The sequence below is a fragment of the Hyla sarda genome, chromosome 3 (assembly GCF_029499605.1).
Source record: "Hyla sarda isolate aHylSar1 chromosome 3, aHylSar1.hap1, whole genome shotgun sequence".
In the NCBI taxonomy this organism is placed as follows: domain Eukaryota; kingdom Metazoa; phylum Chordata; class Amphibia; order Anura; family Hylidae; genus Hyla; species Hyla sarda.
In genome coordinates this window covers 376681511-376697233 of record NC_079191.1, presented here as the reverse complement: position 1 = coordinate 376697233, position 15723 = coordinate 376681511, and positions in this window count along the sequence as shown.

Genomic DNA, 15723 nt, shown 5'->3' with positions numbered 1-15723 from the left:
ATGCGTTTTTCCGAACGGCGTCAGGAGCTCCGCCAGGATATGGACTCTGTTCGCACGAGGCGTTTCTTCTCCCCGGCTCCTCTCTCCTCTGGTCCCCTGCAACCTGTTCCTGTGCCTCCCGCCGTGGAGGCTATGCAGGTCGACCGGTCTCGCCTGACACCCCAAGAGAGGACACGACGCCGCATGGAGAATCTCTGCCTGTACTGTGCTAGTACCGAACACTTCCTGAAGGATTGTCCTATCCGTCCTCCCAGCCTGGAAAGACGTCCGCTGACTCCGCACAAAGGTGAGACAGTCCTTGATGTCTACTCTGCTTCTCCACGTCTTACGGTGCCTGTGCGGATGTCTGCCTCTGCCTTCTCCTTCTCTGCTGTGGCCTTCTTGGACTCTGGATCTGCAGGAAATTTTATCTTGGCCTCTCTCGTCAACAGGTTCAACATCCCGGTGACCAGTCTCGCCAGACCCCTCTACATCAATTGTGTAAACAATGAAAGATTGGACTGTACTATACGTTTCCGCACGGAGCCCCTTCTAATGCGCATCGGATCTCATCACGAGAGGATTGAACTGTTGGTCCTCCCCAATTGCACTTCTGAAATCCTTCTTGGACTTCCCTGGCTTCAACTCCATTCCCCAATCCTGGATTGGTCCACTGGGGAGATCAAGAGTTGGGGGCCCTCTTGTTCCAAGGACTGCTTAAAACCGGTTCCCAGTAAACCTTGCCGTGTCCCTGTGCTTCCTCATGTAACCGGTCTCCCTAAGGCCTATATGGACTTTGCGGACGTTTTTTGCAAAAAACAAGCTGAGACTCTACCTCCTCACAGGCCTTATGATTGTCCCATTGACCTCCTCCCGGGCACTACTCCACCCCGGGGCAGAATCTATCCTCTGTCCGTCCCAGAGACTCTTGCCATGTCTGAATACGTCCAAGAAAATTTAAAAAAGGGCTTTATCCGTAAATCCTCCTCTCCTGCCGGAGCCGGATTTTTCTTTGTGTCCAAAAAAGATGGCTCTCTACGTCCTTGCATTGACTACCGCGGTCTTAATAAAATCACGGTTAAGAACCGCTACCCCCTACCCCTCATCTCTGAACTCTTTGATCGTCTCCAAGGTGCCCATATTTTTACCAAACTGGACTTAAGAGGTGCTTATAATCTCATCCGCATCAGAGAGGGGGATGAATGGAAAACGGCATTTAACACCAGAGATGGACACTTTGAGTATCTGGTCATGCCCTTTGGTCTATGCAACGCCCCTGCCGTCTTCCAAGACTTTGTTAATGAAATTTTTCGTGATCTCCTATACTCCTGTGTTGTTGTATATCTGGACGATATCCTGATTTTTTCTGCCAATCTTGAAGAACACCGCCAGCATGTCCGTATGGTTCTTCAGAGACTTCGTGATAATCAACTCTATGCCAAAATAGAGAAATGTCTGTTTGAATGCCAATCTCTTCCTTTTCTAGGATACTTGGTCTCTGGCCAGGGACTACAAATGGACCCAGATAAACTCTCTGCCGTCTTGGATTGGCCACGCCCCTCCGGACTCCGTGCCATCCAACGTTTTTTGGGGTTCGCCAATTATTACAGGCAATTTATTCCACATTTTTCTACCATTGTGGCTCCTATTGTGGCTTTAACAAAAAAAAATGCCGATCCCAAGTCTTGGCCTCCTCAAGCGGAAGACGCCTTTAAACGACTCAAGTCTGCCTTTTCTTCGGCTCCCGTGCTCTCCAGACCTGACCCATCTAAACCCTTCCTATTGGAGGTTGATGCCTCCTCAGTGGGAGCTGGAGCTGTCCTTCTACAAAAAAACTCTTCCGGGCATGCTGTTACTTGTGGTTTTTTTTCCAGGACCTTCTCTCCGGCGGAGAGGAACTACTCCATCGGGGATCGAGAGCTTCTAGCCATTAAATTAGCACTTGAGGAATGGAGGCATCTGCTGGAGGGATCAAGATTTCCAGTTATTATTTACACCGATCACAAGAACCTCTCCTACCTCCAGTCTGCCCAACGGCTGAATCCTCGTCAGGCCAGGTGGTCTCTGTTCTTTGCCCGATTTAATTTTGAAATTCACTTTCGGCCTGCTGATAAGAACATTAGGGCCGATGCTCTCTCTCGTTCCTCAGATGCCTCTGAAATTGAACTCTCTCCTCAACACATCATTCCTCCTGACTGCCTGATTTCCACTTCTCCAGCCTCCATCAGACAAACTCCTCCAGGAAAGACCTTTGTTTCTCCACGCCAACGCCTTGGGATCCTCAAATGGGGTCACTCCTCCCATCTCGCAGGTCATGCGGGCATTAAGAAATCTGTGCAACTCATCTCTCGCTTCTATTGGTGGCCGACTCTAGAGACTGATGTGGTGGACTTTGTGCGAGCCTGCACTATCTGTGCCCGGGATAAGACTCCTCGCCAGAAGCCCGCTGGTTTTCTTCATCCTCTACCTGTCCCCGAACAACCTTGGTCTCTGATTGGTATGGATTTTATTACTGACTTACCCCCATCCCATGGCAACACTGTTATTTGGGTGGTCGTTGATCGATTCTCCAAAATGGCACATTTCATCCCTCTTCCTGGTCTTCCTTCAGCGCCTCAGTTGGCTAAACAATTTTTTGTACACATTTTTCGTCTTCACGGGTTGCCTACACAGATCGTCTCGGATAGAGGCGTCCAATTTGTGTCTAAATTCTGGAGGGCTCTCTGTAAACAACTCAAGATTAAATTAAATTTTTCTTCTGCATACCATCCTCAATCCAATGGACAAGTAGAGAGAATTAACCAGATCTTGGGTGACTATTTACGACATTTTGTTTCCTCCCGCCAGGATGACTGGGCAGATCTTCTACCTTGGGCCGAATTCTCGTATAATTTCAGAATCTCTGAATCTTCCTCCAAATCTCCGTTTTTCGTGGTGTACGGCCGTCACCCTCTTCCCCCCCTCCCTACCCCCTTGCCCTCTGGTCTGCCCGCTGTGGATGAAATTTCTCGTGATCTTTCCACCATATGGAAAGAGACCCAAAATTCTCTCTTACAGGCTTCTTCTCGCATGAAGAGATTCGCAGATAAGAAAAGAAGAGCTCCTCCCATTTTTTCCCCTGGAGACAAGGTATGGCTCTCCGCTAAATATGTCCGTTTCCGTGTCCCGAGCTATAAGTTGGGACCACGCTATCTTGGTCCTTTTAAAGTTTTGTGTCAAATTAATCCTGTCTCTTACAAACTTCTTCTTCCTCCTTCTCTTCGTATCCCTAATGCCTTTCACGTCTCTCTTCTTAAACCTCTCATCCTCAACCGTTTTTCTCCTAGATCTGTTCCTCCCACTCCTGTTTCCGGCTCCTCGGACATCTTCTCTGTCAAAGAGATCTTGGCCTCTAAGAAGGTCAGAGGAAAAACTTTTTTTTTAGTGGATTGGGAGGGTTGTGGTCCAGAAGAGAGGTCCTGGGAACCTGAGGACAATATCCTGGACAAAAGTCTGATCCTCAGGTTCTCAGGCCCCAAGAAGAGGGGGAGACCCAAGGGGGGGGGTACTGTTACGCCGAGCGCTCCGGGTCCCCGCTCCTCCCCGGAGCGCTCGCTACACTTCCCTCACTGCAGCGCCCCGGTCGGTTCCACGGACCCGGGGCGCTGCGTTACCACCTCCGGCCGGGATGCGATCCGCGATGCGGGTAGCGCCCGATCGCGATGCGCACCCCGGCTCCCGTACCTGACTCGCTCCCCGTCAGTTCTGTCCCGGCGCGCGCGGCCCCGCTCCCTAGGGCGCGCGCGCGCCGGGTCTTTGCGATTTAAAGGGCCACTGCACCGCTGATTGGTGCAGTGGTTCCAATTAGTGTTTACACCTGTGCACTTCCTTATATCACCTCACTTCCCCTTCACTCCCTCGCCGGATCTTGTTGCCCTAGTGCCAGTGAAAGCGTTCCTTGTGTGTTCCTTGCCTGTGATTCCAGACCTTCTGCCGTTGCCCCTGACTACGATCCTTGCTGCCTGCCCCGACCTTCTGCTACGTCCGACCTTGCTTCTGTCTACTCCCTTGTACCGCGCCTATCTTCAGCAGCCAGAGAGGTTGAGCCGTTGCTAGGGGATACGACCTGGTCACTACCGCCGCAGCAAGACCATCCCGCTTTGCGGCGGGCTCTGGTGAAAACCAGTAGTGACTTAGAACCGATCCTCTAGCACGGTCCACGCCAATCCCTCTCTGGCACAGAGGATCCACCACCTGCCAGCCGGCATCGTGACAATCACTGTGTTATCCCTATACTGTGACATCACTGTGTGCATTCTCCCTGTACTGTGACATCACTGTGTGCATTCTCCCTGTACTGTAACATCACTGTGCATTCTCCCTGTACTGTGACATCACTGTGTGCATTCTCCCTGTACTGTGACATCACTGTGTATATTATCTCTGTACTGTTACATCACTATGTGTTATCCCTGTACTGTGACATCATTTTGTGTATTATCCCTGTACTTTAATATCACTGTGTATCATCCCTGCACTGTGACATCACTGTGTGTATTATCCCTGTACTGTAACATCATTGTGTGTATTATCCCTGTACTGTAACATCACTGTGTGTATTTTTCCTGTGCTGTAACATCACTGTGTGTATTTTCCCTGTGCTGTAACATCACTGTTTGTATTATCCCTGTACTGTGACATCACTGTGTGTATTATCCCTGTACTGTGACATCACTGTGTGTATTATCCCTGTACTGTGACATCACTGCGTGTATTTTCCCTGTGTTGTAACATCACTGTGTGTATTATCTCTGTACTGTAACATCACTATGTGTTATTCCTGTACTGTGACATCATTGTGTGTATTATCCCTGTACCGTAATATCACTGTGTATCATCCCTGCACTGTGACATCACTGTGTGTATTATCCCTGTACTGTAACATCATTGTGTGTATTATCCCTGTACTGTAACATCATTGTGTGTATTATCCCTGTACTGTGACATCACTGTGTATATTATTTCTGTACTGTAACATCTCTATATGTATTATCCCTGTATGATCCTTGTACTGTGACATCCCTGTGTGCATTCTCCCTGTACTGTAACATCACTGTGTATTAACCCTGTACTGTGACATCACTGTGTGTATTTTCCCTGTACTGTAACATCATTGTGTGTATTATCCCTGTACTGTGACATCACTGTGTATATTATTTCTGTACTGTAATATCTTTGTATGTATTATCCCTGTATGATCCTTGTACTGTGACATCACTGTGTGCATTCTCCCTGTACTGCAACATCACTGTGTATTATCCCTGTACTGTAACATTACTGTGTGTATTATCCCTGTGCTGTAACATCATTGTGTGTATTATCCCTGTACTGTAACATCATTGTGTATATTATCTCTGTACTGTAACATCACTGTGTATTATCCCTGTACTGTGACATCACTGTGTATATTATCTCTGTACTATAACATCACTATGTGTATTATCCCTGTACGATTCTTGTACTGTAACATCACTGTGTATTATCCCTGTACTGTAACATCACTGTGTATTATCCCTTCACGATCCTTGTACTGTGACATCACTGTGTGTATTCTCCCTGCACTGTGACATCACTGTGTGTATTATCCCTGTACTGTAACATCATTGTGTGTATTATCCCTGTACTGTAACATCATTGTGTGTATTATCCCTGTACTGTAACATCATTGTGTGTATTATGCCTGTACTGTAACATCATTGTGTGTATTATCCCTGTACTGTAACATCATTGTGTGTATTATCCCTGTACTGTAACATCATTGTGTGTATTATCCCTGTACTGTAACATAATTGTGTGTATTATCCCTGTACTGTAACATAATTGTGTGTATTATCCCTGTACTGTAACATAATTGTGTGTATTATCCCTGTACTGTAACATAATTGTGTGTATTATCCCTGTACTGTAACATCATTGTGTGTATTATCCCTGTACTGTAACATCATTGTGTGTATTATCCCTGTACTGTGACATCACTGTGTGTATAATCTCTGTACTGTAACATCACTGTGTGTATTATCCCTGTACGATCCTTGTACTGTCCACTAAAACCCCCGTCAAGGCCCCGCTACGCCAGGGGTTCCCCCGCTCCGTTTGCTCCCACAATTAAAAACACTTAAAATCTGGGAGCCAGATGACATATGGTCTCCCTATGCCACAGAGGAGAACCCCAGTAGCCTGGAGATTCCCCTCAAGGGACACCCACCAATCCAAAGTTATGTATAAAGTTCACACTCCCTTATTGCCGTCTACCCCTATGTATAATATACAAATATTGCACAATTGCTAGCAGCCACAAAGATGTAAATTATTATACACAAGTATATGCAAAAAAACAATAATTATAGTAATGCACAGTAACGAGCGGCCACAATGTTTACAATAGTACCAATCAACATACGATCAAGGGAAAAGAAATACGCAAAACATCACACTGTAAATACAGGAGCGGGTGTCCCCCCAAAAAAAGGTCCCCACGCTTTCCATCACCCAAGGGGACTTCCTCAGGGACACATGGCTTAGTAGTACTTATATCCCTATTATATACACATATGTAATGAGCACATTGTGGCCCACATTCACTCACGGACGCCACTCAGTTACTTCTGGTATCATTTACAATGCTTACCAATGGGCATGAATGTCGGGCAGTCATCTACTTCCAGTGCGCTGCACCTGCTGTAAGGGCGCGCACCCGTCATATCACGCAGGTGCGCATGAACATCTTGTGCATCTCCAATAATAACCATGGACCACATATATATTGCATAAAAGTCTAAACATCATTCAAAAGAAAATATTGGAGTATACTTGCGCATGCACTTTAGATTATGCCAATTACGGTATATTATCTGCAGAAGTGTTTTTTTCTATCAAAAATATACAATGTGCATCCACAAACATTTGTAGACAAGTATAGATCCACAATATCTGTGAATAAATAATTAGTTATTACATTCAGATTCCTCATTATATAAGGATAGACAAGCGTCCATATACTTTCTAACATTCAAGAATTCTATAGGAGGTAAGTAACACCCAAATAGGGATTATAAGGGTGATGGTCTAGCAAGTAAAATAAGAAATGAATACGAGATGATTATAATAGTAGGGAACAAGGACAAAAAAATTGACATAGAGAAGTAATTAAATAAGTAATGTACTATCAGGCTGCACAATGTATACTATTACCTAATACGATCTGGAAGCTATAGCTTCACACATTGTATGAAATGCATATATATGCGGTACACAATGGGGGAGATTCATCAAAACCTGTGTAGAGGAAGAGTGGTGCAGTTGCCCATAGCAACCAATCAGATTGCGTCTTTCATTTTTCAAAGGCCTTGTTAAAAATGAAAGGTTTTACACTGGTTTTGATGAATCTCCCCCAATACCCCTATGCCATAGATCTATCATACCCCTGTCATAAGTGAGGCACATCCTGCCCATATCTCATATATCAAATATACACATATCACTCTATCACGGATCCATCACATTGATGGCCCTGCCCTGCATATTTGTTCACTTGATAAATATATTGTGTTGACACCATATATACTCAAACAGAAAAGAACCTGTATTTAGATATTAACACCACATATACTGTCGAGTAGAGATGAATAGAAGATCCTATAGTAGAAAGAGCATTGAATGCATCCTGCATTGTGCAGTGCATCATACATAATCTAATAACATCGTATAGCAGGATAAAAGGCCCCATATTCAGATATTACCATATGTTGTCAAGTGTTCACACTACCTACATTATAAAAAACAGGGGGAAATAAGGGATCTCGTGGTAAATTTAGCACAAAGTGCCACATACAACGGACACCCACATCACTTATAAAAGAGTATATAGTGTGTATCTTTGGGGGCATCAGATCCTAACCTCATGCTGCATAGCGGCATTTGTACAAGGTAACCCACACCACCAAACATGATGTATAATATATGACTCACAAACCATACTTCTAATATACCACAAAGTCATACCAACCGAATCTCACATCCACACCTGACCCATCACACATTATGCTGGCACTGGGTTTACATAGTTAGTACATATTTATTATATTATATTCTGAACAAAATTCTAAATACTAATAGTAATCTCTAAGTTGGGTTTTCTATATTGTGTTATACAATCCAAACATTTATGATATATACTATCTGTTTTGATCAGTAGGGGCTAGCTGGGCATATCCACAGAGTCCACAAACAATATTCTTCTAATCAAAGGTATAGGCGACAAGTCACCATTCTTTTCAGTGTCTCCTTGTCCTTCATATTTCAAATTAAAGTACTTGGAGTCCCATGACCCTGTGCAAGTACACAGGTTACTTTCATATCAAGCAGTTTCAACGATCGCTGCATAGCCTGCTGCATAGCATACTGCCTTCCAACAATAGATTGTCCACACATCCTGGTCCGACAAACAACAAAGTCAACAATGGTTCCATCCTTATCGACTTAAAGGGGTTATCCAGCATAAGGTGATTTGAGTACGTACCTGGCAGACAGTAATGGACATGCTTAGGAAGGATCTGCGCTTGTCTTGGGCTAAATGGCTATGCTGTGAGATTACCATAACACTGTGGCTAGCTTTCTGTGAACTTGTATTTCCTGTTTTCAGTTTTCTTGTTTGCCTACAAATCCCATGATACCATTTTCCTCCTTCCCACACATCAGCTGCCCCACCCATTGAAACATAAATGAGCTGCAGACCTGTGGTGTTCAATCAGGATGCCTACAGCTGTTGCATTAGTTGCAGATTGATCCCTCCACCCATTGAAGCAGACAGGCTCCCTGTCATCAGCTGACTAGTGAGTCAGGTCTCGACCGCATTGCAAGCTGGGAAAAATCCGAGACAACAGTCATTTTGTATGCTGTTAAAAATAAATATTGGGGTGAAAATCGCATAAGAATTGTGAGAAAACCGTCACAGGTACAGACACTATATTATGGACTACGCTAACTTTACATCCCCTGTAGCATAGTCAAATAAAAAAAATTCCTGGAATACCCCTTTAAGTTTAGGGAACAGCAGCCCTTATTTTTTTGGTCCCACATTCTCAAATACCCATGAAGCAGAATTACGGTCGAGGCTCGAACATCATGCCCTATATGTCATTCTGATGTCATCCTGACATCAAACAAGGCATGTATACGTTAAGACTCCATTACTATAAAAAATATATATATATTTTGTTATCATATGCGTTATTGCTTAACAAGAACTTCTACCAGGGTGATTGTTCCGGGGATCACAGGGGTTAAATTCCCCTATTAATGCAGTTTAAGGTACATAGGTGTTGTCTTTTAGCTTATCTATTATACTGGGACCCCTTTAATACCACTATACAGTACAATATAAAAAACCTAAACCCATATAAATAAACACTAAATGTTGTGAGCCCCCCCCCCACCTCACATACTCCCCCAAGTGAGCCATTACTTATGACGTGTACAAGTGAAGTGTACATCTCAATTCCAATAAGTGAAACACTGAGAGTTGTAGAAGAAAAAGAATGTCTTAGACACTAGATCAAAAGATAAATCAAATGTGAACAAGTCCTCCATATGACTTACCATTTTCGTATTAAACCCTTTCTCAGGTCCAAAATTGTTGACTCCGTGAATCCATCTCCAAATTCATTCTGTCTAGATATGATCAAAATTAAACCCAAACCCTCACCCAGTGTCCCATCAGATACACCTCAAACATGCCCACTCTCCCTCCCCCCCCACGCTCAAAACACATACAATGCTACCATCATCTATGTGACCCCCATATCCCATACTACATAATACAATTAGGTCCCAATTATGTTGTTGATCCTAATAGAGGTCTGAAACCGTATCCCGTAAGACTCCCACACTCACCTCAGAAATCGTGTGAACACACACTCATCCCAGGAATCCTGTGAACAATACCTCTTCATTGAGTCCATGTGGTGCTTCCGTTCCCAAGGTGTATATCCATCTTGATTCAATTTGGAGCAACTTGTTCGTTACTGGGCCTCCACATATATTTGTAGTAATTTGTTCCAATCCAAATACTTTAATGCCTTTCAGATTTCCAGAGTGGACTTTTAAAAAATGTTCTGCTACTGATGTGAGATTTCTTTGCATCGCCATATCCTATCTTGCTAATGAAATTGTTGAAAGATATTTTTGTATACGTTTTTTCAATTGCTGACTGGTTTGACCAACAAAGAGCTTGTTGCATTGACACTTGAGCACATAGATTACGTTTGTTGTTCTACAGTTTATGTACCTTCTGAATCCGAATTCCTGACCATTCCTTGGATTAACAAATCGGTCACCTGGTTCCATATATTGGGATATATTGTAGTTCCCGCATGGATATGATCCTCTATATCCCTGGCCAAAACCAATGCTATTAGTGGGCCTCTGAAAATGATTGATAGTAGGTCCCTCAAATTTGGTGCTCTATGTGTTACTAACTTCGGTTTATCTGGTAGGATACTTCTAATTTTATTGTCTGACTTCAGGATATTCCAGTGTTGTTGTAGTAAATTCCTCAGATCACTCCATTGCTTATTATTATAGATGAAAATGAATTGTATTGTCTCATCCGTGTTTTTCTTAGAGGGTACTAGCAATTCCTGTCAATTAGAATTCTGTGCTCTATCATAGGCCCTTTTAATTGTTCTCTTGGGGTATCCCCTCTCAGAAAATCATTTAGTCAATTCTTGTGCTTCATGTTTAAAATCTATTTCTTTACTGCAATTTCTCCTTACCCTCAGGTACTGTCCCACGGGATTCCTTTTAAAGTGTGCTCGGGGTGAAATGAGGAAAAATGTAATAGGCTGTTGGTTGCAGTCTTTTTCCTGGAAAAATTTGTGGTCAGATGTACATCCTCCACCTGTATTTGAAGGTTCAAAAATTTTACGCTTTGATGATTCGCTGTCGATGAATTGTAAGCACTCATTCTCTGTCCCCTGCCAAACAAAAAGAAAACATCATCTATAAATCTAAACCAATACAAAACCTTTTGAAAATACAGCAATGGATAAACGTGTGCCCCCTCCCACCAACCCAAAAACAGGTCGGCGAAGGAGGCGGCACTCCGTGCCCCCATCGCGGTACCGGTCACCTGCAAAAAGAAACGACCATTGAAAACAAAATAATTATGGCGCAACACAAAGTCCAGCAACTGAAGTAAAACAGAATCAAAGTTTCTGTCCCTACCTTCCACATTCTCCAAAAAGTATTGTACTGCTGCCAATCCATCTTTATGTGCTATATTGGAGTAAAGTTACTCTATGTTACACATCACTAATAGAATCACATCTGGTAGTTCAACATCCTGAATCTGTTGTATCAAATGCAACAAGTCCCTTGTATATGTTGGTAACCACCCTACAAAGGGTTGGAGAAAAAAATCAATGAACGCACAAGGTTGTTCACACAGACTCCCAATGCCCGAGATGATAGGGCATTCAGGCGGCTCCTCCAGCCTCTTATGCATTTTTGGTAACATATAGAAAGTTGCAATCCTGGGATTTCTGACCTGCAAATATTGTTGTTCCTTTCTTGTGATTATGCCAAATTCCAAAGCGGTGTCCAATAAACAAAATAACTTTTTCTGGAATATCTCAGTCAGCTCCGTCGGTAGTCTCTCATAGTATTTCGTGTTTGAGAGCTGTCTTTCTGCCTCTTTACTTTAAATAGTTTTTTTTTATTGAAGAGTTTTTCAAGTTAACAAACATGTAAAATAAACATGTAAATGAAGGGAACACTTACACGAACATTCATCAAGGGCAGTCGCAGCTGCTCTATGCTTGTACAGATCTTATATTATCTATAAACAGGATGGCAAATATTTCCTTGTCTAGTGATGCTTGTAGTCTAAAACATAGCTCCAATAAACATAATAGAAGAGACAGTATCAAGCATTTATGTAATGTACAACATCTATAATCTGTTTCTCACTCCCCAAACTGCGCATACAATATATGGCATGATGGTGTTAGCGAAACAGAGAGATGAAAAAATAAATAAATAAACCAACCAAAAGAAAAATAACAGTATCCACTAAATTTGGTAAGCATTAAGTGAATTGTGTATATAAGTGACCGTATAATGTCAGAAAATAATCAGCGAACATATGTCCTACATGTCAACCTGTGTTGAAAAGGAGTATATTTAGTACGTTAGAGGGTATCTATGAGAATGGGTCTGAATCACGCAGGTGTAATTAACTTGATATTACCTTTTGTTGCGTACATCCTGAAAGGTGTCAGTGTGGATTCTTAAAGAAAAAGAAAAACAGGCTCAACTTTCTATTAACTGTGCTTTGTTTCCTGTATTGCTGATCTATAAGGAGGTATGGTGAATCGTTTAATCAGAAAGCATATTCTTCCGGTATCTATACGATAGTAAATACTTCAAGGGTCTATAAGGGAGTATGGTAAATTGACAATTCCCACCTATGACACCTGGTGGTAAATTTTTTCATAGAACCAGATCCTCTAGCTATTATATATTCAAAGGCATATGTAGCTCTAATTTTATTAATCACTATATCTATAGTCAGTATAGTCTGGGACTTCCAGTTCCTGGTCAGGGCGATCTTAGCAATAATGCATATTATACAAAATAAATCTCTATTTGCAGGAAGAACATTGGATATATCTATAAAAAGCAAGAGTGATTGTGGTGCCCAAATTACATGAGTGTGCAATAGCGTATTAAGGAGTAACTGAACTTCATCCCAAAAAAGCTTTATCTTTGGGCAGTGCCATAATATGTGAGCTAGAGACCCCCTACCCCCACAGTTTCGCCAGCATCTATCGGAAGACCCAGGGTACATCAGAGCTAGTCTATCTAGTGTAAAGTACCATCTAAGAATTGATTTATAGGCGGATTCTAAGAAGGTGGCACACTGAAAGGCTTTCCTGATAGTTCAAAAAGCTGTTTGCCAGTCTTCAGCTTCTAGGTTTAGTCCAAAGTCTCGTTCCCAGGCTCTCAAAGGGTATGTTCTAGTTCATGTGTCTAAGTTAGTCAGTGCTTTATAGATCGGCTTCAAGCCTTTATCCGAAGAAGATAAGTAGTGGCAAGTGCTTCTATCTAACATTAACTTAGAAGGCTGGAGAGCCCTCACGAAGTGTCAGACCTGAAGATATATGTAAAAGTCTTTATTAGAGAGGAAAAATTCCTCTCGGATATCAGAGAAGGGTTTAATACCATGTTCGTCAGATATTTGTGCTATGGTCACAATGCCCTTATCCTGAAGGGATAAGTTAGGAATTTGGGATTTGATAATGGTTAAAGGCATATTCTGTATCATGGGGGGTCCTATAGGGGACGATTTAGAATGGTACGTCTTCCAGGCATGAAACCAGGATCTCACTATGGGGTTGCCCAAGTGTGGTTCTGGAAGATTCCAAAAAGGTAAAAGCATGAGATCTTTGAGTGGAACCGGTTGGATTGAAAACCCCTCTTGGCCCACCCAAACTTTATCATATGAGGCAGACCACCAGGCTTTTAAACCCGATAGCAGAGTAGCTATATAGTAGCTATATATGTCTGTGCTCCCCAGGCCTCCCTCATCCATGGATTTGATTAAAATGGATTTATTTACTCTTGGATGTTTGTTAAACCAAATAAATTCAGACAGGATCCTCTGTGCAGCCTTAGAAAAGGAGGTAGGAAGGGAGATAGGGAGGGAACGGAAAAGAAAAAGGAGTTTGGGGAGAAGAAACATTTTAAATGTTGCAATACGACCCACCCATGATATTTCGGATTTAGAAAGTGTGGTAATATCATTCTTTAGGGTTAGTAATAAAGGCTCATAATTAGTATGATACAAAGATGAAGTGGGGTACGATAGCTTTACTCCTAAATATGCGATATCTTGCAATCTCCAATCAAAAGGATATTTTATTTTCAACGTTTCTACCATGTGAACGGGTAAGTTTAAAGGTAAGGCTTGTGTTTTGGAAGTGTTAAGGGAGTAATAGGATAGCTTTCCAAATTCTGCAATGTTTTCCATAACTGCCTCTAAGGATGGGACAGGATCAGAAAGCATCAGGATTACATTATCCGCATATAGCGAAATAACATATTTTCTTCCTCCCGCCTCCACTCCCGTGACTCTCTGATCCAATCTCATTGCCTGGGCCAGTGGTTCCATAGAAAGGATGTAGATTAAGGGGGATAAGGGACAGTCCTGTCTCGTTCAATTCGTGATGACAAATTCGTCAGACAGGACGCCATCAACCATCACTTTGGCAGAAGGACAGGTGTATAGAGACTCAATTGCTGATAATATTGCGCCAGAAAAATCCATAGTGCGGAGGGCCGAGAAAGCGAATGACCAGCGGGGTCGAACGCCTTCTCGGCATCCAGGGCCAACATCAAAGCTGATATGTTGTTTATCTCTATATAATGGAAGACATTTATAAGGCGTCGGGTATTATCTGCCGTTTGTCTCCCGGCCACGAATCCAGATTGGTCTGAACAGACAAGATCGGAAAGAACTACAGCTAACCTAGTGGCAAGGAGTTTTGAAAATATTTTTAGATCTTGATTCAGAAGGGAAATAGGGCGGAAATTTTGTGGCCGATCCATCGCCTTCCCTGGTTTTGGGATGGTAGTGATCAGTGCTTGGAGATTCTCTTTAGGGAGAGAGCCCGTTGACATGGCCTCATTACAAAAATGTAATAGATGGGGCGAAAGCATCGGGGAGAAAGTTTTGTAATATATGCTAGTAAATCCATCATGACCCGGGGCTTTATTAGATGGTAGGGAGTTAATAATTTTTTGCACTTCTTGTAGTGAGATGGGGGCGTTTAGATAAAAAAGTTGGTTCTCAGTCAGTGTGGGAAGTTTAAGTTTATCTAAGTAAAGCTTCACAGAGTCTAGATGATTAGGGGGGAGTGTAAAGTATCTGCTAAATTATACAGGGAAGAGTAAAAGGCATTGAAACCATTTGCTATTTCAGTAGGGGTTATTAATCTCTTTCCTGTAGTTGGATGGAGAAAAGATGGAATATGAGACTTCAGCTGCCTAGATCTTAATCTATGTGCCAATAATTTACCCGCCTTATTTTTCTGAGCATAAAATCGAGCCTGGGTCTTCCGATATGCTTTCTCATAGGTGACCAGCATGTGGTTTCTCAGTTCAGTACGAAGAGAGCAGAGGATGTCTGCATTCTGGGAGGAGGGGGTCTCTCTGTTGTGTTGTTCAGCCACCTGCAATTGTGAAAGGAGTTCATTAATCCGCTGAGTTTTTTAAGTATAGAGCTATATTTTATACAAAAACCCAGTGTAACTGCTTTGTGGCAGTTCCATAATGAGACTGCACTTGTAACTGAGCCTATATTATTGGAAAAATAATCAGAGATGTCAGCTTGCAATTTAAGTGAAAATTCTCTATGTGACAATAAAAATGGGATGATGCGCCATAGATAAGTAGGGGGGCGGAAACCTTGTCATGTAAAGTAAGTTTGATTGGGGATAGTGTCTATACTAATATCTATGATATTGGGGAGTAAATTTCAGCTAGGAACATATCTAGTCTTGAGTATGTACGATGTGCAGCAGAGAAGGTAAAATCTCTCTCCTTATCATGCCCTATACGCCATAAATCATACAATTCATTTTTCCACGCCCATTCCGACAAAGAGCCAGACTGTGTGCGAGTAAAAGCAGAAGAGCCTCCTACCAA